Source organism: Stenella coeruleoalba (genome assembly GCF_951394435.1).
Source record: "Stenella coeruleoalba genome assembly, chromosome: 19".
Taxonomy (NCBI): Eukaryota; Metazoa; Chordata; class Mammalia; order Artiodactyla; family Delphinidae; genus Stenella; species Stenella coeruleoalba.
The window spans coordinates 52550124-52578115 of record NC_137165.1 but is presented as its reverse complement, the minus strand read 5'-3'; the positions used below and the strand labels follow the sequence as shown (position 1 = coordinate 52578115).

Here is a 27992-nt window from a genome sequence, read left to right as displayed (position 1 = left end):
GGTGCCCAGCAAGGGGAGCTTCCTTAGTTTTGTGGGGGTGAGTCCAACTCCCTCCCCCAAAACCTGACTTAACACCCCATCGGGTCTGGGAAGGGTCCCGCTCATGGATGCATGGCCTGGAGCAAGTTCCCTCCAGCTCTGAGTGTTTGTTTCTTCATCCTAACATATACGGGTCGAGTTCCAGACTGCAGGGCTGTATGAGTTTCCTGTGGCTGCTATAACAAGTTACCACACGCTCAGTGGCTTGAAACAATGGGATTTACTCTCTGGCAGTCCTGGAGGTCAGAAGTCTGAAATCAGGGTCACTGGGCTAAGTCAAGGTGTCAGCAGGGCTGGTCCCATCTGGAGACTCCAGGGGAGAGTCTGTCCTCACTTCCTCCAGCTGCTGGTGGCTGCCGGCACTGCTTGGCTTGTGGCCACATCACTCCACTCTGCCTCCAGCATCACCCGGTTATCTTCTCTATATTCTTCAGTTTTCCCTCTGCGTCCCTCTCATAAGGACCCTTGTGATTATGTTTGGGGCCCACCCAGATAATCGGGGTAATCTCTGCATCTCACAATCCTTCGTCACCTCTGCAGCGTCCATCCTGCCATGTAAGGTAACATTCACAGGTTCCAGGAAGAGGGGGCGTGATTCAGCATCCCCCAGGGCTCCTGAATTGTCTCAGGGCCCTTCTGGTTTTAAGGTCTAAAACGGGAGAAGAAACTGGCTCAAGTGAAAAAAGGACACGTTAAATTCTTTTCTCTTTAATCTACCGTGAACATATTCACATTGTTGTGCAACCGTCACCACTACCGAGTTCCAGAACATTTTCATCACCTCAAAAGGAAACTCCATATCCATGAAGCAGTCACTCCCCGGCCAACGCCTGCCCCCACCTTGGCAACCACCGCTTTCTGTCTCTATAGATTGTTTTTTTGTTTTTGCGGTACGCGGGCCTCTCACTGCTGTGGCCTCTCCCGCTGCGGGCCACAGGCTCCGGACGCGCAGGCTCAGCGGCCATGGCTCACGGGCCCAGCCGCTCCGCGGCACGTAGGATCTTCCCGTACCGGGGCACGAACCCGCGTCCCCTAGCATCGGCAGGCGGACTCCCAACCACTGCGCCACCAGGGAAGCCCTACAGGTTGTTTTTTAATCACTGTAATTCTGTGTGACTTTGAAGTCAATAAAAAGAAGCATGTTGAGGTACTTCGGGGAGGCCGGTGCCTAGATGCCTGTGCGCAGAGGAGCACGAGTTGCGGTAGCTCGGGTGTCTGGAAGGGTTCCTGGCTCCACGCTCCCGGGGAAGCTCCAACAGCCCAGCTCACTCGTGAGCCGCTGCTTTTGAGTCAGGGGTGCATCCTGGCCTGAGCACCTGTGAGCCAGGTAAGTGAGGGAACCCTGGAAGGGGGGGGGGTTGGCAGTCGCAGGAACCGACATCTTTGGAATCGTCTGACGGACGCTTAGCGCTCATCTGGCAAAGTGACTGCTTAGGAGAAACTCTGTTCTTTCTGACGGTCGAATCTGAGAGTAATGTCCCCATACGTTCCCAGAAAGGGGACACTGTGATGTAGGGATCAGTGGCCTCAACAGTATCTCACAGTAGATGCTTCTCTGTGTCCTGTACCACCCCCCGCGTGGCTGCATACACGGTGCTAAAAATGATCCCGATAAACGGCCCTCCAAGGATCTGGTGTCATCTCAGGATGAAATTGAGGCTATCGAGAGCTGTGCTGTCCAGGACATGTGGCTACTGACCACTTGAAATGTGACCAGTCCAAATCGAGAGGTGCTGTAGGTAGAAAATGCTCGCTAGACTTTGGTACGGAAAGAAAAGAGAATGTAAATATCTCAAAGGCTTTTATGTCGATTACATGTTGGGTTGATAATATTTTAGCTCTTTAGGTTAAGTAAAATGCTTTAAAATTAACGTCACCTGTTTCTTCTTACTTTTTTACTGTGGCTCCTAGAAACTTTAAAATCATGTACGTGGCTGGCCCGTCTGTGGACGGCCTTCCATTTCCGCCAGAGGACTGGATGGGCAGCTGCGCAGGCGTCGGGTCGCTCTCTCTAGATGCCGAGTGTGTGCTGAGCAGCAGTGGGCTCTGAGCGCTTCCGGGGGGCAGATGTGCTGTGTTGGAAAAGCCCCTGGACTGGGGGGCTTGTCAGGCGCAGGGATTCCCTCTCCTGTCCTCTGGGGGCCGCCGTCAGTGACAAGTGAGGGGAAGGTACGAGAGGAGCTTGTCACGTATACAGAGCACCCAGGCCGCCTCCTGGGCCAGAGATCTGGGGGTTGGGGGAGACGGCGGGCAGGGCGAGGGCTGGGCTTGGAGAGCAGCTGGTTGGCGCCCAGGAAGGGGTGGTGGGCCCTGGGAGTGGATTCTGGGGCCAGAAAGCTGGGGGACAGAGTGAGGCCAGAGATGAGAAGGAGGCTCCAAGGGGAGCGCTGGGGGTCAAGGCGTCTGCCGGGCAGGCGTGGAGCGGAGGTTCTGTGTTCATTTACCCTGACACCTGGCCTGGCCTCCTTTGTGCTGGTTCCTGGAGCTGCTTTTTAGGGCCCAGTGATGAGGGCCCAGCCAAGTGGGCAGGGGTGTCGGGGGGGCTGGGCCTTCCCCACTCTCTGCCTAGGAAATCACCTCCTTGGAGGACAGGGAATTGTATTTTTTGAGTGGCTGCCCTTCCTGTTTCTGGACACACATCTCACTTTAATTCTTGCAGCTGGAGTTGATTACACCCATTTTACAGATGGGGAAGGTCCAGGCCAGCAGATGTTGAGTAGTGGGCCAAAACTAGTTCGAGTGAAGGGGCCTCCATCTCGTTTTGACTCTGAGGCCCATGTCTGGGATCCACCACGGCCTCCCGCCCACTGAGGTGCCCACTGAGATGCAAAAGAGGTCTCCGGACATGCAGTCCCTCCCGCGGACACTCCCCCGGCTCTGGCCAAGAGCCTGGAGACCCATGGCAGCAGCTCTCCATGGCCACTCCACATGCGGGTGTGGAAGGGTGTGGGACACAGCCCCCTGAAGCCTTTGTGACAAACCCCAAGACCTCAGAGGCCACTGGGGAGCAAGCTGGCTGTCAGGGGTGGGAGTGGCCGCTGCTGGGGTGGGCTGGCTGCTGCGGGACAGGGTGGTGGACGTGGTCAGCCTGCCCATGTGACTGGTGGGGCGGGTGCCCTGGGGCCTTACCCACCCACCACGCGGGGGCATCTGGGAAGGGAAACCCTGGGTGTGGCCTGGCCCGCGAGGGCCGGGCTGGAGGTCTTTATCCCGGAGGCAGGAGGATGGACTGGCTGGTGCCACTGGCCCTAAGACAGACCTCCCAGGTGTCACTCAGGCTCTTGTGCACTTGAAATAACCACTTCCTGCCCCAGGAAGACCCCCACACCGGCCCCCCGCAGCTCTCTCCTCCTGTGGGAGTCGGCCTGAGCGCAGTCAGCCCCACCTGTGCCTGGGAGTGACTCACTGCCTCGGGGTCAGAGGTCGTGACACAGGCTGGATTTGGCAGATCCCAGCGTCCAGGCCCAGGCCCAACAGGGTCGATCCCAAGCTCCCTCCTCTGGGGACCACCCAGCCCATCCCCTGAGGGGGTCTCGGCACTTCCCAGGGGCTTGCAGGGAGGGGAGAGAGGAGGAGACTCCGTCACTCATTCCCAGGCCCTGAGGGGCTGGAGAGGCAGGAGCCGGATCGGAGTCGGAGCTCCGAGGCTCCAGGAAGAAGAAAGAGCTCTGGGTGAGCTGGCCACCACCTCTGCCTCCCCAGCCCCTGCCCGCTCCTCTCTTCTCCCTCCCGGGGTCATTGCCACCTCCGCACGCACAGCAGGGCTGGCTGTGCTCCCACCCGCAGCTGCCAGGAAGCCTGGACCTCCTGGGGAGGGCGGCCTGTCATCCGAGCTGCTCGGGGTCAGGACCAGGTGGGGGGGTGCACCTGGCAAAGAGGGAGCGAGGGCGGGGCGGCGGGGAGAGAGGGTGCCCGTGGGCAGCGTCAGATTCTTGGCATCGCCCTGAACGCACGGGCTGGGAAAGCAGGGCAGCCTGGCTGGCTGGCCAGGTGAGCCTCTTTCCTTTTCTCTCTTTCCCGGACTCCTTCCCCGGGGACCGTGTCACTCCCTTTGGGGGTGACTCAGGCAGGCTTGGGAACTGGGCTCCTTGGCATTTCCTAGGCACCCAGGGCGGGGGTGATTGCCGGGGGCGCCCCTTCTCTCCGCCTGCCCCCCCTCCCTCGGCAGCCCCTCGCCCTGCCCCCTCCGCAGGGAGGCCGTCGCGGTCCCTCCCTACCTCGGGCCCGCGCTCTGGGAGGCTCCTTGTTCCTCGGCCACAAAGCCTCTTTGATCCTCTGCTCGGCTCCGAGCCATGTGACCCGGTGGGCGGGCCGCGCTCTCAGGCGGCCAGCGCAGCCCGACTCAGCTGCTGGGTGAGTCCTCGCTCCCTTTGTTCCCTCCAGCCTCGCACCGCTTGCAGGGGCCCCTCAGGTGGTCCGGCTGCCCGGCAGCCCCCTCGAGGGCCGGGCGGGAGCGGCGCCTCCCCGGGGGCCCCCGGGTCCAGCCCCCCGGCCGGCGGGACAGCCCCCGGGCCCCAGGAGCGGGACGGTGGGATCTCGGTCTTCACTCGGGGCCCAGATTTTCGGGCGCGGAGCAGAAGAGAAGGGCTTTGTGTGCCACAGCCGTGTCTCTGTAAATATTTGGCCAGCTACCCGAGTGGTTAAGTCCTTCTCGGCCAGGAGTTTCTTGGAGCCCATTTCCCTTTCGCAAGGGGCTTCCCTGACTTCCAGGAGGGCTGGGAAGATCTGCGGATTGGCCACCGCTGCCTCTTAAAATCGTCCCGTCCAGATGGTCAGCCGTTAGGGGTAGGCGGCTCCGAGGACCTGCTGGAGATTAGTTTCAACAGATGCTAGAAATGCCAGAATCAGAGATCTTGCGGCCGGCATTGCGATCTGGGGAGTTTCTGCTGCAGCGTGTCTGGATTCCTGGGAGGTGTTTGGGATGTGGGCGATGTTCCTGGGAGCGGGCCGGGGGGCGGTGGAGGGGTGGCGGTGCGGGGGGCTGGAATGCGAGTGCTTTGCTGGAGGATGGAGCGAGGGCGTCCACCACGTCGTCACGCCGTGCAGAGGAGCAGGGGTGAGGAAGCGGCTTCTCGGGGACGTGCCTTCCGAGGGGCTTTCCAGCCCGGCCAAGAAGTTGGGAGAACCCCCAGACTCAAATCCCACAGCCAGCCCGGCACGTCACCCTAGGCACCAAAGCTGGAGGGCCGAGGTGCTTCACAGGCAGTGCCATCTGCTCTGAAACTTCATCCCAAATGTGCCCTGGGTGTTGACTCAGCCTCCAGGCTGCTGCCCTGCGTCCTGGTCTCCCTCCTTTCCTTCTGCTGTGAAATCTGCTGGCATTTTTGTCCGAGGTTTGGGGAAGCATCTCTGCTCACCAAAGAGACGTTTGAAATTCCTTTCCTGGAGAAAAGTGTGCTGCCCGGCAGAGGTGCACACAGCGGGTTTCTGGTCCATACAGTGGGTTTCTGGCCCGTGGGGACAGCACCCTCGTTGGGATTCAGTTTGGATCCCGCATGGAAAAACCTGTTGGGAAGGAGGGAGAAGAAGGCCCTGTGTCCTCATAATTGTGTGTGCTTTCCCCGCCCTTCATTCATTGTTGTTTTGCCTTGAAACTAGGGCCTCCATGGGTGTTTACACAAATGTCATTTCTCTTTGGCAACCTGGGGGCTCCTTTTCAGGAAAGAGAAAGAAGAACAAGTTTGTTTAACCCTCTGGGGGTGGGGAGCCAGCATCCGCATGACGCCTCTTTGGAAAGGGGGGATTCCCACCGCTCTCCCCTTGGGTCCTTTCTGGGTGAAGACATGGCTGGGGAAGGGGGCCACTTCTGTGGCTGACCTCTCCTTACGCCCGTCTCGGGGGACCTGCGTTGGTCGCTGACCCTCTCCCACCCCTCCTGGGCGTCCCTGCTGCCCCCATCATTTCTGGGTTGTGGCACCTGCGGTACTGTTGGGTCTACTGGTTTATGTCTGCATTTCCGCCAGACGCCGCACCTCGTGGCCGGCACTGTGATCGGGGTGCTGTCCGGTTCCGCTGGCGCGTGGGGAGGATCAGGGCCCCGGGCATCTGAGATGGAGGAGACAGAGCCCTGTTCTGATGGGAAGGGGGAAGCCAAAAGGCAGAACACAGACAGTGCTGTCATTGGGTCCCACCAACCCCAAGCCTTGTGGGGCCCGTGGGGTTACCCCCTGAGTGCCAGGCCCACTGCCCCAGGCCTCCAGGACAGGGTTCACAAGGGCTTTCACCCCAGAAGCCCTGAACCCCTTAGGGTAACCAGGGTCCCTAGGGCGCCTTGCCTCCCCACCCCCTCCCTGATCCCCCGGGCCACCGTGCCCGCCCCACTTCCTGTTGTGTCACCACCAGCCTGAGCTGCTCTGGTCAGATAGGGCAGCTTTGCAGGAAAGAGGTTTCCTAGGGGCTGAGATGCATTCGGCAGAAGGAGAGACCCCCACCAGCCTGGAGCAGTGCCAGCTTCCTACAGTGTCAAAGGTCTCTAGGCTGTTTTAGGAAGCCTGTCACCCCCTGAACGGTTCACTCTTGGGCTGGCTTTCCCATACCGCCAGCGGCTCTGGGCTCCTTCACTTTCCCGTTGGCCAGGTGTGTAGGAAGGAGGACTTTATTTTAGCGTGTGAGGGTGAGGACAGACGCGTGCTGGCCACCCCAAGTCCCTGGCCAGCGTCCTCTGCAGTGGCCTTCTACACCTGCTGTTCCCCCCCGTCCCTCTCTTCAGCCCTCCTCTCCCCAGCCCTGGTTTAGACCACTGATACCCCCGGGCTTCAGAAAGATGCGGGGTTGGATGTGGCCTGGTGCGGAGATCCCGGTGGCCCAGCTCCCCACAGGAGGGGAGTCTCGGGGAAGGTGACTCCAGCAGAGCTCAGCCCTTGGCCGGGACTCTTCCCAGACTTCTGCCTCCCAGCGCCGGGCTTTGATTTGTTCACTGCGTGCCAGCCTGGCTCCTGGGACAGGTAGGGGCCTGTTCTCAGAAGCTCAGTGGAGCCTTCTGACGCCTTCCCGGGAGCACTCCTGCGGTGGCAGCCGGGCACAGCCAGCTCCGAGGGCGAGCTTGCTGGGTGAGCAGACTGGGGGCCCGGCGACGGTGCAGGTCTAATCACAGCCGGGAGGGCGCCTTGCCCCACCTGGCGAGCCCTCCACCTGCCCACCTCCCAGCGGGCTCACCAGGAGCCCTGTTGGGGGCTGGCAGAGGTGGCGGGTGGAACATCTCGCCCTGGGCGTGGGTGGATGGGTGGGGTTCAAGCCTGCCACTCCCTTCTCTTTTTATCTGTGTCCTGTGGAGAAGGGCTGAATCCCGAGAGGCCCACGGAGCTTTGATTCCAACTCTGCAGGGGCCTGTGTGGCCGCTTGTCCTCATCTGGACTCACCGGTCCACCTTCAGAGCAGAGTTAATGATCAGCTCGTGGGGGCAGCTTCACCCCACCCGCCCTTCTGGGGTGCGGGGCTGGGCCGTGGTTTGGAGGGAGGCCGTTCCAGCTTAAATGCGATTTTTGAACCCTTTAATCTGGGTTTGGTAGCCGGATCATAGCAGAAACACCAAATTTCTTGTCGCTCTCCTGAAGCTGGGAGTGGGGTGAAAGGTCAGCTCCTGCGCACCCAGGCCGCCCTCGGAAGCTCCCGGTTGGGGTTCTGTCACCGACGCTGACCCCCACAGGGAAGGAGGTCCACCAGCCGCTGGGGTGCCCCGCCCTCTGTTCCTTTGCGCCTGGTGTGCAGCACCCCCTTCTGGGGCCATGTCCCCCAGAGGGGATGCCAGCCCCGTCCTGCTCTGTGCGTGCCAGGCACTGAGTGCCCAGTGAGGCATTGGAAGAGCGCCCTTGCTGGTGTCCCTGGTGGAATGTGTCCGTACCTCCTCCAGCCTCCCGGATCCTTATCGCTTATCTTATCTCCCAGGCCCGTCACCAGGCCTGTCACCGGGCTCTGACAGCAGATAAGCTTTTCCTTTCCTGGGAGCAGGAAAGTGAGTTTCCCTCCTGCGTGGAGGACATCCCACACCAGGTGGGGACGTCCGCGTCCTGTCCGTGTGTCTTTCCCTGGACTGTGCACTTGGGTTGTGTGTTCTTGGTCTTTGTGGCGGCCTGGACGCCCCAGGTGCTTGCTCGGTTGCTGTCGGAATAGATGTGCGCACTGCGTGGTTACGGCGTTTCCTCTTTTGTCCAAATACTCTTGTGGTTTCTGTGAGACAAGCTCGAGAGGGCCTTATAAGAACAGACATTTGTTTTGCTCTCTTCATACAAGCTCTCCTTGGAGCCTTTTTTTTTTTTTTAAAGATAAAGGACCAAAGAGCAGCATTTCTTCCATGATTTGAATATATTCTCCCGGGGCAGGGGACTGGACCAGATGACCCCAGACTCGCCCCCATGCTCTGGTGCTGGGGGAGCCGTAGGGGAGTGAGGACAGGATCCCAGTCTTTTGTTCCTTGTCTGCCAGGGACAGAGGAAGAGCTGCCCGTTGCTGGGGGTCAGCTGTGGGCCCCGGAGACAAACGGCCGCTGGATAGCGGCCCCGTTGAGTCAGAGGGAGAATCGTTGTTGACTGTAGCTTGGGGGTCGGTGGGGGCCAAGGGTGGGCAGGGGGTGCAGAGGGCGGAGGGGGTGTCACAGACCCCATGGGGGAGCAGGTGGGCAATGCACCACCTATTGGCCTCACTCATCTGCCCCCGGCCCTGCGGTGACGGAGGGCACGGAGCAGAGGCACTACGGCCACTTTGCAAACCGCATGCTCTGCTGATGTCACTCTGGTCACCCCGGTGGCTTTGCAGTCAGCCTGCCAGGCCCCAAACCCCACAACCAGCGCTGTCTGGCCAGGTTTACTCTGGCCAGGTGCCTGGGGCCCCCAGTCTTAATGTCGAGGAGTTTCATTGAAGCGACCTTTGTCACCAACTGCTGGAGCTGCCTGCCTCCCTCCCTCCCCACGTGACGGAGGTGGGGACCAAGGCCGAGGCGAACGGTAGGTCGGGACGTGTCCACGACAAAATGTCATCCTCCCAGACTTTTCCTCGTGGGAAAAAGAACACGTTTTACGAGGCTTTTGTTTGCCCTTGGTTTAAGTGTAGCTGTTTAAAAAAGTGGGAAAACAGAAGGATCTCCACTGTGTCACCTGCTGCCCGGGAGGTGCTGAGGGCAGGTGGGAGGGGCCTTTCCGTCGTCTCTGGCCGCTTGCCGTCCACCCCGCCTCCACGGCCACCCTCTGGGGCTGGAGTGCTAGCGAGGAGCGCGGTCGGGGCAGAGGAGGGGACCCGGGGGGTGTGGGGCTGCGTGTCCAGGTGGCAGCGGGGGGAGGGCCAATGTGGCGGCTTCTGCTCAAATCGCTCACCTCCGGCAGGGCCATCCCGGCACGGCACCCGCTCAGCAGATGCCCGCCTCCTGCTTGCCTGACACAAAGTTCCTCAGCTGTCCTTTTCCATCTTTCCAAAGTCTTGCCTGTCTCCCCAGCCTCCTCCAGGGCTCGCTGTGAAACTGGATGGCCTGGTCCCGTCTCCCCGAGGCTCCTGGGACCCCCCTCCACCATGCGCCAGCAGCCACCTCTGTCCCCATTCACTCCTTCACTCCCTCGTGCGTTCATCCACCAGTGCTTTTGGGGGCACCTGCTCAACAATCCTGAGCGGAAGGGGTGCCACTGTGCTTGGGCGCCAGGTCCCCCGTGGGCCACGGAGGGAAGGACGGGAGACCTCTGTGTGCACCTCAGTTTCTGCATTCAGCCTGCTGCCAGTTCGTCGGGTTGTGGGGAGGCATGTGAGCTGGGGATGGGGGGGGTTGGTCCTCCGGTTTTGTGGGGTGGGTGGAGGGGAGGTAAACCCCCCTCCGTGGGTGCCCCCTGAGCTGGCTCCTCGTGGGGCTCTCCGACGACGGCTGGGGAGTAAAGAGCTGATTCACACCACGGGGCACCCGGAGACCCGAGTGCGAAAGTTATCATTAAAGTTGCTCTTGAGCAACGCAGAGGCCCGTCTCCCTCTGCGGCCTGTGCTAATAACCCTGTAAAAGTGGGACTGAACTGAATTCTCTCCAGTTGTGGCTTGTTTGGCATCCTTAGGGCTTGGGAAGGGAAAGGAGAGGACTTGGGCTTCTAGCAGATTTGGGGTGGCTCCTACCAAGAGGGCCCAGGAAATCCGGCAGCGGCCCCCCCAGCAGCTCCGGCTCCCCCCAATCATTTCCTCCGGGCCTGCGCTGAAGTCGCTGACCAGACTCAGCCACTGACCGGTCGGGCGGGACCGCAGGTGGGTGCCGGGCCTGAGTTCTGCTGCCGGGGGGCCGCTGCACCCCGCTGGTTCAGGTATGTGGAAGGGGTCTGAGTGGGTGTCTTGGGAAGCAGAGGTTTTCCCCTCTTGTCCCTCCTGCCCAGGGATTCAGAATGAGCCAAGTTCAACCTTTCTGATTGCTTATGGGCTGTGTTTTTATCTCCACTTCCCCCTCCTTTCAGGGTGAGGTTTACGGCTTCCGTCTGTAAAAGGGGCCTGCTCCCGGGTCATTCTGTGACTTGACAGGTTCCAGCCCATGACACCGAGGGCCCTTTTTAAAAATTCACGTCCTTATGAGCACTGGTGGTTTGAGGAGCAGGCTGGGCAGGTCTAGAAGTCACCAAAGTCACCTGGGCTGCGGAATTGTAAGGGGCCGGGGCGCCTCGCAGGCCAGATGCTGGGTCAGTGCTGGGGGCTGGCCGTGGACCAGAGGACACAGTCCCTGCTCTGATTCCCTGGGGAGCTCAGCCATCAGCCTTCTTGTTGTTAATAGCTTTATTGAGAAATAATTCACTTTCCAGAACATTCACTCTTTTAAAGTGTACAGTTCAGTGGTTTTTGTATATTCACAAAGTTAGGCACCCATCACCACTAATTCCAGAATATTTTTATCACCCCTCGAAGAGATCCATTAGCAGTAGCTTTCCATTCCCAGCTCCCTGCTCCCAGCCCCTGGCAACCACGAATGTGCTTTCTGTCTCCATGAATTGCCTATTCTAGGTATTTTGTATAAGTGGAATCATATAGTAGTCGGCCTTTTCTGTCTGGCTTCTTTCACTTAGCGTAATGTTTTCAAGGTCCATCCATATGTAAACACGTCCATATTCCATTTCTATTTATGACTGAATAGTATTCCATTTGATGCTGCATCACATTGTTTATCCATTCATCAATTGATGGGCATTGGGGCTGTGTCCACTTTGTAGCTCTTTAGAATCACGCTGCAGTGAGCATTGGTGTCCAGGTTTGCGTGCGGGTGTGTGTTTTCATTTCTCTTGGGGTCACTGGGGAAAGCTTGGCTCACCAGCACTGAGTCGGGGGTGCCCTGTTGGTCCCTCGGGCCCCACCCCCAGTGGCTGTGAGCATCTCGCATATCATGTCTCGAATCTGTGTGTCTGTGCAATTTGCTGGGGGTTCTTTTGTTTTCACTGTTGAGTCCAGAGCCAAGATCCGTGGAACAGGATGAATCGACGTGGAATCAATGCATGGATGAGTTGGGGGGCGGGGCGGGGGCAGAGAAGCCCGTTGGGTCCGCAGCTGGGGCCTGTCGCTGACTTCTAGTTTCCTTTGCCTGCACGGGGCCCAGAACAAGGCAGAAAGGGGAAATGGAAGGCTTGTGTGTCCTCTTCCAGGGAGACAGGGAAGCATGCAGCAGTGAGCTAGTCGCAGTGTGAGAGGAAGTGGGTCGATGGAAGGAGTGGGTGGGTTTGGCGTACCCTCCCCCAGGGGGACCTGCCCCTCTCTCCACCAGCCTTGGCCCCGAGGGGGCGTGGGGGGGGTAGGAGGCGTTTCCTTCCTGGGAGGGTGGAAATGTAGGGTGGGGGGCTGCCTCTGGGATCCAAGGAGGGGGTGAGGGTGGCCGCAGTTCTCCCAGATCTGCAGGAGCTACATGCTGCAGCGTTTCTGATGTTCTGTGCATCACACGCAGAAAAGGTAAGCTGTAGAGAGAATGCATGTCGGTTGTCTTTTTAAACCACCGCACAAGAGCAGCCGGGAAAGGCCCACCCCTGCACACGTCTGGGCGCCCGCTGTGTCCACTCTCAGCTTCGCAGCCCGGGAGCGCCCTGGGGAGGGCCCACGGGCGCGGTCTCGGGTCTCGGGAAGGCAGCGGAGCGGCCGGGCTCCCTCCCTCCTCCTCTGGGCCCTCCCCGCCCGGCAGCTGGAGGGACCTCTGCTTCTCACCAGTTCTCAGGCAGAAATTACCATATGAATGTGGCTCCTTCCCGGAGCCGCCGGCTGGGGAGACCTGGGAGGGGACAGGCTCCCACCCTCGGGGCCCTCCCGGTTCTGTGCTGACCGTGGCACAGATCGATCTGGTGGAAGACGCCGGGCGTTTTCGATCCACAGTAGGTCCCCTCTGGATGCGGAGGGTGCGGGGGGTGGGTTGGGGTCTGCCTGCGGGCAGGGCAGAGCCTGCTGGGTCCCAGCAAGTGTGGGAGGCCCTGGAGACAGGCGTGCTCCCTCCTTTAACTTTCGTCTCAACTTGTAGGAGAACGTGTTGTTACTGTAGCTCTTGTTATTTTGGTCTGATGTCAAAAGTCTCAGCTAATTACAGCAGGAAATGTAGACTCTGAGGAAGGATGTGAGGACGAGGATAGGGAAGGACAAATCTGAGCGCTCTGTAAACTGTAAAGTGCTGTGCGCAGGCCAGCCCAAGGGTCAGCCCTCCTCTGATGGCCCAGCCCGGCCCCTACTTGTGTCTCGATTTAATACCCTTTGGCAGTTGGCCAAATCACTCTTAAGTTTGGGTTGGTGATACGTCACATTGAACTGCTGGACAGCAAATTAATGGATACCTAGTGACTGGTAGCCTGTCCACTTCACATAGGGGACCCACTGCTCGCCAAAGCCCCGGCCAGGCAGGCCAGGCCAGCTGCAGCATGGGTGCAGCGTGGCTGAGGTTTCAGAGTCAGCACAGAGCCCAGGGCGGGTCCAGGTGTTCGGGCCTGAGCCCCCTGCACACCAGCCCTGCCTGCCTCAAGCTTCTGGGAGAGACCCCACGTGCCTTGAAGCCCCAGTTAGGGGTGGGTGAGGAAGGTGGTAGGGATTAGGGACCACCCAGTCTCCCCACCCCAGTGGGTGCCCCCATCCCCCCACTGACTGTTTCCTGAGCAAAATGTCCTGAATGGGCAGGAGCTGTCCCAGGATGTCCATCCATCCTTCCGCTGAGGTGCTTTGTGGCTGCAGAAGGAGGACGGAAACCGGAAATTGTTCACATCTCATTCACACGCTGCTACACACTGAAAGCCGAATGAGGGGGAAGCCCATGGGAAAGGATGCAGGCCAGCACTGCGGGAACCTCGCGGAGGGGCCAGGGCTGGAGAGGCGCCACCTGGATTGACCCGGGAGCGGTGGCCGGCCCCGCGATGCTCTGGGAAGAGAGGAGGGCAGGAGGAAAGGGCAGTGAGCTCACCTTTCATTCATTCATTCATTCATTCAACATCTTACTTACTGGGCGCTCGAATGTGTAAGGTTTTGTGAGCAGCAAAGGAGACAGACCCAGGCGTTCAGCAGAGGAGGATAAAATCTTCAATTTCAAGTTGTGCGCAGGGCCACTCCGGAAGAGAACCACGGGACCCAGCGGGAGCCCCCCTGAGCAGTGCTGGGGGAGAACCTCTCTGAGGAACCTTGTTTGAGCCGCAGAAAGGAGCCAGGGAGACGGTGCACATATCAAAACTGGAGAGGTGGGCATGTGCTTGTATTTTATTAGCAAATTAGAGCATTTACAGTGCCAGGCACCATTCTCTGTGCTTTGTAAGTATCTGGTTTGGTCCTCATAGTACTCTTACGAGGCAAGTATTGTTATCCCATCTCACACATAAGAAAATTGAGGCACAGAGAGGTTAAGTTACTTGCTCAGGGTCACACAGGGAGTCTGGGATGGAACAGGATCCCAGCCCCAGGATTCTGGGGCCTCGGGATCTTGTGTTTTCCCAGGTGCAGGGAGAACTAGTTAGGATTTCAAGCCAGGGGAATGATGCAATTAATTTCTTTTAAACAGGCCTTCCTGGTGCTTTGAGAGGTTGGACTGCGGGGGAGGGTAGTTGATGGCGATGGTTTGGATGGTGGGAGCCATGGAGGGAGGGAGGCAGGGCGACTGCCTGCAAGATGTGTGTTGGATTCGGATTGATAGGACTTCGGGGTGGATGATTGGATCTGGGGAGATGGAAGCGGCGGGGGGACCAAGGCTGGCCCCTGGATTTCTAGCTGTCATAAATGGATGCATGGAGATGCCATTACTCACAGGGGAGGGGGTGGGGTGGGGAGGGTAGGCTCGAGGTCCAGAGTTCAGTCTGGGGCATGTTCGGTGGGAGACATCTAGACTTCCCTAGGGCAGGGGCCACAGGTACCCAGTTCTGGGCAGGGGGCCTGCCATAGCGGGACGTCTCTGCTGAGTCATGATGGACTCAGGGGACCGGTCAGGTTGGCACTGGTGTATGAATCTGGACAGAGTTTGGCATTCGATGCCCAGAGGATGGGCGATAGGTAGAGGAGGAGCCAGCGAGGCAGCTGGGAACCGATAACCAGAGACAGAGGAGAATCAGCAGAGGAAAAGCTGGGCCGTCAGGGCTGCATCCCTGCGAGTTGGGGTGAGGGGTGACCCCTGTGCGTTTGCTCTTCAGAGCGTGGGCGGCTCCATCTGGCCAGAGCCCCAAGCCCAGAGATGCACCCAAGCTTCACGCACAGCGGGGGCCGCACGGGCCGCAGGCAGCTGGGCCCTTCCTGCTTCGCTCTGGTGTCCGACCCGCAGGGGGCTCAGGGGTGTCTGTGCACCCTGCCCGCAGCCAGCTTCTCCCCCGGGTAGTGGTTCAGGGGTGATGAGCGTGTCTCCCAAGGGGTGTCCAGGCAGCTGTCCACACACACTGCTTTCTTCTGGAGTGAGCCTGGGGTAGGCGGAGGTGTGTGTCTCTGAGGCTGCTTGGATAGGCGGGCCATCCATCCTCACCCTCACCACAGAGAGCGTTTGAAGTCGTGGCTTAGGGTGTGTCCTAAGATTTCACAGGCCTGCTCTGGCACATCCGCTCCCCTGAGTGGCTTCCTTGGGAGAACAGGGGCTCAAGGTTGTGTGGGGCGGGGAGCAGTGGGGTCTTCCCGCTAGGCAGGGCTCTGAGCAGCCCTGCAGGCAGGTGGGCACAGTCCAGGTGGGCTGTCTGCAGAGCGCACGCGGAGGGAGCCATGTCAGGGGCCTTGCAGGTTCCCAGGCCATGAGCACACTTCCTGACCTGCTGCCCGGAGTTGGCCGGGGTGGTGGTGGTGGTGGGGGGACATGACTCCAGCTCCCCCCAGGTCACATCAGCCCGGAGCTGGGGCTGCCATTGGATGGCTGACATCGTTCTAAATGGTCCAGAGCTGCTGACCCTTCGTTTCTTCCCCCCGCACAACCTTCCCAGACCCTCCAGCCAGTGGTACGAAGTGTCCTGCCTCCTTAAAGGGTCATGGGTCAGGCTTCCACTCCTGTCCCAGGAATTCCCCCCTCCCCGCTTGTCCCCCTCCCTGGCCCTGCCTTTAGCCCCTGCCTCTCTGAAGGGACCAGGGCCCGGGGAGACCTTAGGCAGCATCCCGGAGCCTGAGTGGACGGATCTGCACAGGAGAAGGGCATTGCTTGATACCTTTGAGGGGAAAAGCTCTTTTCCTACTTAGCCCCTGGCAGCAGGACGCCCTGTTGCACCCCAGAGACCCCTGTCTAGTTCGTGTTATTTTAAATGATCTCATCAGTTGCGGGAGGTGGAGCCCCCAGCGCCCCCAGCCTCCCCAGCCATGGAGCTCTGGTGTGCATCTGCTGACAGTCCTGCTGATAGCAGAGGGGGCTGGGGGAGGGATGCTCTGCCCCTCCCCCCCCCAGGGGGACATCCCTGATAAGAGGAAATTCCACCCTGTGACAAATGGCTACTTTCCACCCATCAGAGGGGGGAGATCTTTTCTTTCTCTCTTTAACTTGGCAAGCATTTGCCAAGAATCAACGGAGGAATCTCTGTGGCCGGCCGCTTTGGACGCGGTGGGCGGGCTGGCCAGGGCCAGATTCTGGGTTTGCCTTGGGGCAGGGGCCCATCACGCTGGAAGGTTCCCTGGGGTGGGAGGCGGCTCAGGGGCACATTCCCTGATCCTGCGAGGTGAGTGGGCGGTGGAACAGGAAACGAAAGATAAATCCCTTGACACAGGAAGTCGGAGGCCTCTTCCCTGGCCTTCACTGCAGGCCGCTTTTTAGGAAGTGAATGGGATGGAGTGCAGGTTGGAGCCTGCTCTGACCAAAGATTGATGTCTCAATAGGCCGCTGAGCCCGGGTGAGGAGCTCTGCTGGAAGAGGAGGCGGGAGGCGGGCTGGAAATGAGAGAACAGAAGGGGCCTCTTCCAGAAGGGGGGCGGGCTCGGAGTTGGACGCTGTCCAAATCTGGCTCTAAAGACCGACGCCAATTGAAACCGTGTTGGCAGAAATGAAGAGCTGCTTGAGATTCTTTCCTGGACAAAAGAGAAGAAGTTTGCTTCAAAGGGTTTGGCGAGAGAAAGGGGCAGGCAGTAAGAGTGGAGAACGCCCCCCTCCAGGACTTTGGGGCGCCCTGGGCCCCTGAATGAATAGAATCGGGTGAGAACGGCGCTGTTCCTGCCGTGACCTCTCCCAGGTCCTGCAAAGGGCGCAGGGTCGTGGGAACTCTTTCCACCCAATCTCTCCTCACACAGAAACCGTAAAACTGCAGTTTCATGTTGGGTCTCCTCTTGGGAAAGAGCTGGGGCTCCAGCGGGGAGAGATGCAGCCCTTGCATTTGCAGAACCCTGGCTTTCTCTGCAGAGGCCTTCACCTTTGTGCTGGATTTCTAAGCTGGGTTTCAGGCCAGAGGGCAAAGTCTCAGATTTCTGGCCTCACGCTTACGCATCAGACTTAGGGGAGACGCTTCCTGCCCTGTACAAAGTGTGAAGTGTAATTCGATTTGGAATTAGTTACCAAATTAGATGAGCCATGTGCACTTTAAAAATTCACACCTTGATCCTTGACTGCACAAATTTGCAAAATTCGGTCGTTTATAGTCAGTGTTTCCATCTTTAGAAGGGAACAGGAAGTTCCCCTGTGACATTTATGGGGAGTTTGTAGTGGCTTGGCTGGCTTAACAGGGACACAAGGAAAAGCGGAATCCGGTAAATGGGAAAGGATTCTGTTTCAAAGCCCTGCAGAGAATGGCACCCCTTACATCCCTGAGCCACCCCCACCCCACCCCTCCCCCCACCCCTCCCCCCACCCCTCCCCCACCCCACCCCACCCCCCACCCCCACCCCCGGCTCGCAGCTTTCTCCTCGGGCTCAGGGATGGAGACCCAGGGATGGAGACCCGCTGTTCATAGCCTCTTTTCCCGCCTTTGATTGTTTTTTAAATTTTTTATTATTTAAAAACATTTTTTTTTGGCTGTGGCACGTGGCTTGTGGAATCTTAGTTCCTTGACCAGGGATCAAACTCATGCCCCCTGCAGTGGAAGCTCAGAGTCCTAACCACTGGACCGCCATGGGATTCCCTGATTTTTTTTTTAAATAAATTTATTTATTTATTTACTGATTTATTTTTGGCTGCATTGGTCTTCATTGCTGCGTGCAGGCTTTCTCTAGTTGCGGCGAGTGGGGGCTACTTTTCGTTGCGGTGTGCAGGCTTCTCATTGTGGTGGCTTCTCTTGTCGCCAAGCCGGGGCCCTAGGCACGTGGGCTTCAGTGATTGTGGCTCGCGGGCTCTGGAGCACAGGCTCAGTAGTTGTGGCGCACGGGCTTAGTTGCACCGTGGCATGTGGGATCTTCCCGGACCAGGGCTCGAACCTGTGTCTCCTGCATTGGCAGGTGGGTTCTTAACCACTGCACCACCAAGGAAGTCCCTCCCTGATCATTTTTTTAAACTCTTTCTCACCCTTCTCTCACCATGGAACCCAGAACATCTTTGTATGTTGAGAAGTTCAATTCAGAGATAATGTGATTAAATTCTAAGTTCTCATTAGACCAAATTAATTTCATCAAGAAAGCTAGGGTGGGCTTCCCTGGTGGCGCAGCGGTTAAGAATCCGCCTGCCAGTGCAGGGGACACAGGTTCGTGCCTTGGTCAGGGAAGGTCCCACACGCCACGGAGCAACTAAGCTCGTGTGCCACAACTACTGAGCCTGTGCTCTGGAGCCCGTGCTCCACAACAAGAGAAGCCACCGCAATGAAGAGTAGCCCCCGCTCGCCGTAACTAGAGAAAGCCCGCCTGCAGCAACAAAGACCCAACGCAGCCAAAAACAAATAAAAATAAAATAGAAAAATAATAAAATAAAAGAAAGCTAGAGGTTCTTTGATGAATCCCCCCAGATTGTCCAAATTTATTTGCATGTGTCTGTCTTCATGTGTATTTTTTTTTTAGGGAGAGTGTCCTTACCTTTCAACAGCTTCTAAAACAGGTTTGTGATACATACACAAAAGTCCTGAATTGCTGTGCCAGACTGGCTTCCTTGCATGTAAGGGACTACTGTGAATCTGCCTGGAAGTTTTAGGCTGATAAACATTTGAATAAATGAACTTCATGTTCCTATGTGCCACCACAGTTTTCATTCAGACTGATTTTAAGCCTATAGTGTTTTCTTTGTTTGTTACTAAGTAATAGGTACTCAATAAATATTTGTTGAATGAATCATTGTTGTGGTCCTGGTCCACCAGGACCCCAGGATCTTTTTCAACCATTATCGTTTATAGCCATTTTTAAAAATGGAAGTATTGTTGATGTACAATATTATATAAATTACAGGTGTACAATATAGTGATTCAGTTTTTAAAGGTTATACTCCATTTATAGTTATAAAATATTGGCTGTATTCCCTGTGTTGTACAATATATCCTTGTAGCTTATTTTATATGTAAGAGTTTGTACCTCTTAATCCCCTACCCCATCTTGTCCCTCCCCCTTCCTTCTCCCCACTGGTAGCCACTGGTTTCTTCTCTATATCTGTTTCTGCTTCTTTTTTGTTATATTCACTAGTTTGTTGTATATTTAGATTCCACATTTAAGTGATATCATACATTATTTGTCTTTCTCTGTCTGACTTATTTCACTTAACATAATACCTTCCAAGTCCATCCATGTTGTTGCAAATGGCAAAATTTCGTTCTTTTTGGTGACTGAGTAGTATTCCATTTTGTGTGTGTGTGTGTGTGTGTGTGTGTGTGTGTGTGTGTGTGTGTACACATACATATGCACCACATCTTCTTTATCCATTCATTTGTTAATGGACACTTAGGTTGCTTCCATATCTTGGCAGTTGTAAATAATGCTGCTATGAACACTGGGGTGCATGTATCTTTTTGAATTAGTGTTTTTGATTTTTTCAGATATATACCCAGGAGCGGAATTGCTGGGTCATATGATAGTTCTATTTTTAGTTTTTCAAGAAACCTCCACACTGTTTTCCACAGTGGCTGCACCGGTTTACATTCCCATGAACAGTGTATAAGCGTTCCTTTTTGTCCACATCCTTGCCAACATTCGTTATTTGTGTTCCTCTTGATGATAGCCATTCTGACAGGTGTGAGGTGGTATCTCACTGTGGTTTTGATTTGCATTTCCCTGATGATTAGTGATGTTGAGCATCTTTTCCTCTGCCTGTTGGCCATCTGCATTTCCTCTTTGGAAAAATGTCTATTCAGTTCTTCTGCCTATTTTTTAATCAGGTTTTTTTTTAAATGTTGAATTATATGAGCTGTTTGTATATGTTGGATATTAATCCCTTATATGTCATTATCATTTGCAAATATTTTCTCCCATTCAGTTGATTATCTTTTCATTTTTTTTTTTTTTGATGGTTTCCTTTGCTGTGCAAAAGCTTTTAAGTTTAATTAGGTCTCATTTGTTTACTTTTGCTTTATTTCCTTTACTTTAGGAGACGAATCCAGAAAAACATTGCTACCATTTATGTCAAAGAATGTTTGGCCTGTGTTTTCCTCTAGGACTTTTATGGTTTCCGGTCTTTTAGGCCCTTAATCCATTTTGAGTCATTTCTGTATATGGTGTGAGAGAATATTCTAATTTCATTCTTTTACATGTAGCTGTCCAGTTTTCCCAGCACCACTTATTGAAGAGACTCTATACCCCATTGTATATTCTTGCCTCCTTTGTTGTAGATTAATTGACCATAAGTGTGTGGGTTTATTTCTGGGCTCTCTATTCTGTTCCATTGATCTATGTGTCTGTTTTTATGCCAGTATGGTACTGCTTTGATGACTGTAGCTTTGTAGTATAGTCTGAAGTCAGGGAGTGTGATTCCTCCAGCTCTGTTCTTCTTTCTCAAGATTGTTATTATAGCCGTATCTTTGACATCTTCTCCAGGGCAGTTTCTTCTCCAAGGTCTACCCGCCTCTGTACGTGTGTCTGGTTTCCAGACCCATCGCTGTCCTGTTCTCTTTTGTTCACCCACATTTCCTGAGCTGGTTAATAACAGTGTCTCCGTCAACTTAGTCACTTGTACGAGAAGTGGGGAGTCATCTTTGAGGCCCCTGGGTGTTTTGTCAGTTCTAGCTGGGGCCTTGTGGAGGTGGAGGTTTAGGATGAGGATGGACATTTTGATACGTGCTTGGCATCAGTCCACCTGGAACCTCTGGCTGGGGCACCAGGTGTGTGGGCCTCTGATGTGCCAGGGTTTGCCTTCATCAGCACCGGTGTCTTGAGGGAGCTGTAGGTAATCCTGAGAGGGCCCTGGAATCCTGGACCCCATGCTGAGTCTGGCGGCTGGAGTTGAAGCTTGGCCTGCCAGGCTTGGCCTGCAGGCTCCTTTTCTCAGGAGTTTATGGAGACTAAGATGCTAATGCACTCAACAGGCCTTTCCAGATGGCTGGGTGGGATCCCCTCCCAGCAGCTCCTGGGGAGAGCACCCAAAGGAAGGAAGCGCTGGAGCCCTGAGGCCTCAGAGCGCTACCCCAGCACCTGGCACTTTCTGGGTCTTTGCTCTAGGAAACCTATACTTCTTTTAGCCTTTTCTTGGCCTGTGGAGTCACCCTGCCTGCCATTCACTAGCTCTGTGACCATAATAAGTGACAAAAGCACTGTAGGCCTCAGTTTCCTCATCTGTGAAATGGGGAAACTAACAATACCTGACGTATAGGGTTGTCGTGATGTTCCCTAAGTTGGTGCACGGAAGGCATTTAGAATAGCGCCTGGTGCAAGCAAGCCCAGCAAACGCTGGCTGTTGTGATTTGCGTCATTCCCTTGTTTGTTCGTTCGTTCGCTCAGCAAACATTTAGTCTTGGACTTGCCACGTGCCAGGCCCTGCTCCGAGTGTGGCAGCGCAGGAGTGAGCATAATGGCTGAGGTTTGTGGCTTCGTGAATCTTACGTGGGGGGGACACGTGGTTAAAGTAAACCACACACATCACTGTTCGGTTATCTTTTTTTTTTTTTAATTTTTATTTATTTTTGGCTGCGTTGGGTCTTTGTTGCTGCATGTGGGCTTTCTCTAGTTGCGGTGAGCGGGGGCTACTCTTCGTTGTGGTGCACGGGCTTCTCATTGCAGTGGCTTCTCTTGTTGCGGAGCACGGCCTCTAGGCGCACAAGCTTCAGTAGTTGTGGCACGCAGGCTCAGTAGTTGTGGCACATGGGCTTAGTTGCTCCGTGGCATGTGGGATCTTCTCAGACCAGGGCTTGTACCCGTGTCCCCTGCATTGGCAGGCGGATTCTTAACCACTGTGCCACCAGGGAAGCCCTATTCAGTTATCATTGTTGAGACTGTATAAAGTGGAGCGCAGGCCCAGCAAGAGAGCAGTGAGGCCAGCTAATCTGGGCGCCAGGCTGGGCCCTGCAGGCCTGTGCAGCACCCAGGGAGGTGGGAGGGAAGGAAGGGGCAGCTCTGGTCACTCTGTCCCCCTGGCACTTCCTCCATCAGGGACACGCCCATCTTTAAGAAGCCTCTTTGCAGGGGGCAGGGAGCATCTGCTGTCTGGTCCTGGCCATGGGCTCAGGTGCTCAGGTGGGGGCTGTGACTGTCCCCTCAGCCTGCAGTGCTGCCTTCCCCGTGGTCCCAGAGGGTGGACTCCAGGGCCGCTGGGGATGGGGGCCCCTCTGCTGTGTGCATAGCTGCCAGATGAAGCCGGGAGACTGCCTGGCTGCGAGGAGCACCTGGGCGAGGGTGGGACGGGGAAGGAAGGCTTCACTGAGGGCGGGGTACTGGCTGGAGACACAGTTTCCTGCACGAAGAGTACGTGGTGGTCGGCTCCCTAGGACCCCCAACATCAGACCTCTGAGTGGGTCCACCTGGATCTGCCTGGTGACACTGGCTTCTGTTGGGTGGCCTCGTGGGTGTCTGTAGACAGGTTGGCTCGGCCACTGTGGGCGGTGATTGAGCAAGGCCTGTGTGGGTGTTGGCGCCGGTGTGCCTGGGGAGGGGCGGGGTGAGATCAGGAGCCCTGAGCTGGCTTTACCCTGAGAGCTTTGTCCTGGGCTGTGTCCCTGCCTGTGACACGCGTACCACGTGGCTGCCCCCTCTGGCTGGGCGGCCCAGGGGCCCTTTTGCTCCCATAGAGCCACCTCTGCACTGGGCAGATGGGGCCGATGCTCGGGGAGGATGGAACCTGTGGGGACGTTTCTGGGCCGCAGGACAAGCAGCAGGACGAACGGGGAGGGGGCGGGTGGAGAAGGGTGACCCCTGGGTGTTGCAGGCCTGCCATGCCGAGCCCCCTCCCACGGCCGCCTTGGGGCTGCGATGAAGCGTGAACCCCCCTGTGAGGCGTCGCACCCGGGAGCAGGCTCCTCTCTGGGCGGTACCTCCCAGCCAGACGTGTGTCCCACCGCCCTGGTCCCGGCGAGCCGCAGACAGCGATCCCCGCCCTGGGGGCAGGGGGAGAATTTCTCCCTTGGAGCAGAAGTCCGAAGCTGGCGCTGGTGACTTACAGCCCCCCACCGTCAACTCCTAGAACAGGCGGCCCAGCAGGCCCCTGTGGGGAAGGAGAGGGTGAGAGGTGGGCAGCCCCATCAGCGGCGGGACCAGATGCCACCAGCCTGTGGGGACAAGGGCTCCCCACCAGGGAGGCGGGCCTGGGCTCAAAATGGTGGCCTGCGGAGAGAAAGCGCCAAGGTTTCCTCTGGCTGGTCTGGACGTCCTTGCTGGGAGATGACGGGCTGCTTCCACGGCCGGACAGCACGGGGGGCGCGCAACAACCTCAGGCCTGAGTGGGGGCGTCTGGGCCTCAGCTGTCCTCCAGTCGTACCGCTGGTTGCTGGGCACTCCTGGGCACAGTGGGTTCTTTTCAATCCATCTCTACCGGCAGCGTCTTCGTTTTTGTCGTAACGTAACAGCTCATTGAGACATAATCCCCACCCCATGCAATTCACCCACTGAGCGTGCGCGTCCGTGGCGCTTCTTCCCAATGTTGAAAAGCCGTCATCGTTACCTAGTTCCAGAGCGTGTTCATCACCCAAAAGGAAATCCCACAGGCATCATGGCGCAGCCCCTGGCAGCCGCGCATCCGCTCTCTGTCTCTTCTGGACATTTCATTTAAATGGCCTCATACCGTATGTGGCCTTTCACGTCTGGCTTCTTTCATTGTGCGTAACGTTTTCAAGGTTCATCTGTTGTAGCCTGTCAGGACATCAGTGCTTTTTTTTTTTAATTTTTTTTTTTTTTTGGAGTATGTTTAGTTTACAATGTTGTGTTCGTTTCTGGTGTACAGCAGAGGGATTCAGTTTTTACATAAATATATTCTTTAGCATATATATACGTTCTTTTTCAGATTCTTTTCCATTTTACTTTATTACAGGGTATCAAATATAATTCCCTGTGCTCTAAGGTACGACCTTGTTGTTTATCTATTTTATTTATTAGTCGTTTGTATCTGCTAATCCCAAACTCCTAATTTATCCCTGCTTCCCTCCCCACCCTTTCCCCTTTGGTAACCATAAATTTGTTTTCTATGTTTATGTGTCTGTTTCTTTTTTGTAAACAAGTTAGTTCATTGTATCATTTTTTTAGATTCCACATAAAAGTGATATCATGATATTTGTCTTAGTCTGACTTACTTCACTTAGTGTGATAATCTCTAGGTCCATCCACGTTCCTGCAAATGGCATTATTTCATTCTTTTCTTATGGCTGAGTAGTATTCCATTGTATACATATGCCACGTATCCTTTATTCATTCATCTAAGACATCAGTGTGCTTTTTTTAACATCTTTATTGGAGTATAATTGCTTTACAATGGTGTGTTAGTTTCTGCTGTATAACAAAGTGAATCAACTATACATATACAAATATCCCCATATCTCCTCCCTCTTGCGTCTCCCTCCCACCCTCCTTATCCCACCCCTCTAGGTGGTCACAAAGCACCGAGCTGATCTCCCTGTGCTATGCGGCTGCTTCCCACTAGCCATCTGTTTTACATTTGGTAATGTATATATGTCAATGCCACTCTCTCACTTTGTCACAGTTTACCCTTCCCCCTCCCCGTGTCCTTAAGTCCATTTGCGTCTTTATTCCTGTCCTGCCCCTGGGTTCTTCAGAACCTTTTTTTTTTTTAGATTCTATATATATGTGTTAGCATACAGTATTTGTTTTTCTCTTTCTGACTTACTTCACTCTGTATGACAGATTCTAGGTCCATCCACGTCACTACAAATAACGCAATTTCATTTCTTTTTATGGCTGAGTAATATTCCATTGTATATATGTGCCACATCTTCTTTATCCATTCATCTGTCGATGGACATTTAGGTTGCTTCCATGTCCTGGCTATTGTAAATAGTGCTGCAGTGAACATTGTGGTACATGACTCTTTGAGTTATGGTTTTCTCTGGGTATATGCCCAGTAGTGGGATTGCTGGGTCATATGGTAGTTCTATTTTTAGTTTTTTAAGGAACCTCCATACTGTTCTCCATTTACATTGATAAACCCTCCAACAGTGTAGGAGGGTTCCCTTTTCTCCACACCCTCTCCAGCATTTATTTGTAGATTTTTTGGTGACGGCCATTCTGACCGGTGTAAGGTGATACCTCATTGCAGTTTGGGTTTGCATTTCTCTAATTACGCCAGTGCTTTTTATGACTCATATTCCATTGTGTGGGTTTACCACACTGTGTTTACCCTTTCATCTGTGGGTGGACCTTTTAGATATTTCTCGAAAAGCTACTTTTTGCCACTCCCTGGGCTAGGATTGGGGGTACCGCTGAGCGAGCCATGGCCTCGGGTTTGAGGAGATGGTGGGGTAGGAGCTGGGGGGGAGTGCAGGGCAGGCTGGAGGGACCTGCAAAGGACCACGTGGGGCCAGGACGAGAACCTGAGGCCCCTCCCTGGTTCCTGGCCTCGAAGCCTTCATGGGGGCGCTGCACCTCACTTTGACTGCGGGATGACCGTGTCGCCTATTGTCCAAACTGCAGCCTTTCTGAGCACCACCTGGGTTCTGTTCATAATTAAGCTGGATACCAGAAAAATTGAAAGCAGGGACTCAGACACATGTCCACCCATGTTCATAGCAGTATCATGCATCATAGTCAAAAGGTGAAAACCACTTAAGCGCCCATGGACAGATGAATGGATAAACAATGAAGTACTATTCCGACGTAAAAAGGAACGAAATCGTGACACAGGCTGCAACAGGGAGGAACCTCGAGGACATTATGCTCAGTGAAAGAAGCCCGACACGAAAGGACAAATACAGCATGACTCCACTTTTCTGAGGTTCCTAGTGGAGGCTGATTCACAGAGACAGAACGTAGAACAGAGGCTCTAGGGGGAGGGGGGAGTTGGTGTTTGATGGGCTCAGAGCTGCTGTCCAGGATGATGAAGGCGTTTGGAGGTGGGTAGTGGTGGTGGTTACGTGCCATCCTGAATGTATTTAATGACGCGGACTCAAATACTTAACATGGTCAGAATGGTCAAGGTTGTACGTTGTGTCTGTTACTGCGGTAAAGAAAGTGATTAGGAAGTGGAGGGAAGGCGTAAACTGGCGTGTTAAGGTCACCACACACACCCCGACCCCAGGTGGTCACTTGGGCTTTTCTTCCCCAGAGGAGGGTGGTGCTGTGGTGGGCAGGGATGTTGCCCTGGGCCTGGGAGCCTGGGGAGAGAGCGACTGACCCAGAGTGGCCGACCCGGTGGAGCAGGGGTGAGGTTGCCCCAGGGGTCACCACCCCCACCACAAACCTACATTTCCTCCTCAGAGTGTGGCTCTGGGAAGGAGGGGATATGGTGGTCCACACACCAGCCCCCCACCCCACCATCCCCTTTCCCAAGGGGTTCCCAAGTAGGAGCAGTGAAAAGTAGCAGCAGCTCGTACTGTGTGACCTTGGATAAGTTACTTAACTTCTCTGAGCGTGAGTTTTCCACATTTAAAGACCAGGGCTCCCTCTTGCTCTACTTGCCTGAAGTGAGAGTCACCTTGGACATAAATGTGAAACCTCTTATTTTTCTGGTAAGAACTTCCCTTTCCTATTAATAGCATTTGACGAAGTTTGGGTGTGAAACAAAAACAGATAACAGGGCCATGGGGAAGAGGGTGAGGCCTCAGCCGCAGGCAGCTCACTGGAGGAGGTGGATTGGACACAGGTCTGGGGGGCGGGTCAGGAGGTGGCGTCTGGCCTTCGTGGAGGGTCTGCAGGCAGCCTGGAGCAGCACAGCCCTCCTCCCTGTGCTCCCCACCCCACGCTGAGGGGAGACTCCTAAGACCCCATTCATTCAGGAGTATTGGTTGAGTGTTCCCTCCTTGTGGGTCTCTGGAGGCTCATTGGGAATCCATACATATCACTGCCATAGTCACTGGAGCTCACGGTCTGTGGGGGGACATGGATGTTAATCAAATATCGCAGGAGTGAATGTGAAGTTACAGGGCTGATTAAATTCAGTGAAGGTCTCAGGTTGGCCAGACCGCTTCCAATGCATTTCAGAAAAAAATCACTCTGGGGACCTCAGTTTCCTCATTTGTAAAATGAGTAGGTGGGACAAGAATTCTGTGCTGTCCCGTATAGTTGCCATATGCCCTGTGTCATTATTTGAAATTCATTAAAATTAAATTAAATAAAAAATTGTGATCCTCCGTTGGACCAGGTGCATTTCAAGCACGCCAGTCACATGTGAAAACAGTTGGTGATTCTCCAAAAAATTAAACATACGATTACCATTTGACCCAGCAATCCCACTTCTGGGTTTACACCCGAAAGGTTTGAAAGCAGGGTCTCGAGGAGATATTTGTACACCCATGTTCCCAGCAGCACTATTCACAGGAGCTGAAACATAGAAGCAACCCGAGTTATCCATCAAGGAACAAATGGGGAAGCAAACTGTGGTCCAGCCATACCGTGGAATATTACGCAGCCTTCAAAAGGAAAGAAATCCTGACACGCGCCACAACGTGGATGAACCTTGAGGGCATTAAGCTCAGTGAAACAAGCCAGCCACAGAAAGACAGATACTGTATGACTCCACTTAACATGGGCTACCCAGAGTAGTTAAATTCGTAGAGACAGAAAGAATGGGGACTGGGGGGTTCGTGCTTAATGAGGACAGTTTCAGTCTTGCAACACTCCTGATCTGCACACTTAAAATTGGTTAAGATGGTACATTTTGTGTTGTGTACATTTTATCACAATTTTTGAAAAGTCACACGTGGCTGCCACACTGGATGGTACTGGAGTCGCTGGTCTCCGCCGTCCCATCCAGCCGGCTGGAGCCCCGCGGGCCTGCAAGGAGTCGCACGCAGACAGGGTCTCTGGGCGAGCTGGCCTGCCAGGGCCTCTGCTCTCGCCCGCACGGTTCTGAAGGCAGACCCCAAAGCCTCCTGGCTGGGTGGGCATAGAGGGAGGGTCCCGCGTCTGTGGGCCATCTGGGTGGGCACAATTGGGGTTGCCCACCAGGGGGCCTCCCAGAGGAGGAGGGACCTTGCAGGAATGTACCCTCACCTGTGCAAAAGGCCAGGCCTTTCCCTCAGCGGGTGGGGTGGTGCTTGTCATGTTTTTATGATTATTTCTCAAGCAGGGCCCTGGTGGGCAGGATGTTTGCTTTGGTTTGAGTTTCTGCAGTGGTTGTTGGTGCCTGT

General features: G+C 55.3%; 1 protein-coding gene across 4 annotated transcripts in view; it reads left to right on the top strand.

Moving 5' to 3' along the window:
- SEPTIN9 (septin 9) overlaps nt 1–27992 on the top strand; it is a 164860-nt gene that overhangs the window by 120879 nt on the left and 15989 nt on the right. The window contains exon 1 of one of the 4 annotated variants that reach the window (XM_079905462.1): nt 2048–4392. The exons of the other annotated variants lie outside the window; for them this stretch is intronic. The gene's annotated coding sequence lies outside the window, so the exon portion shown is untranslated. Of the gene's footprint in view, nt 1–2047; nt 4393–27992 lie in introns of those variants that run through there. 4 annotated transcript variants of the gene reach the window in all.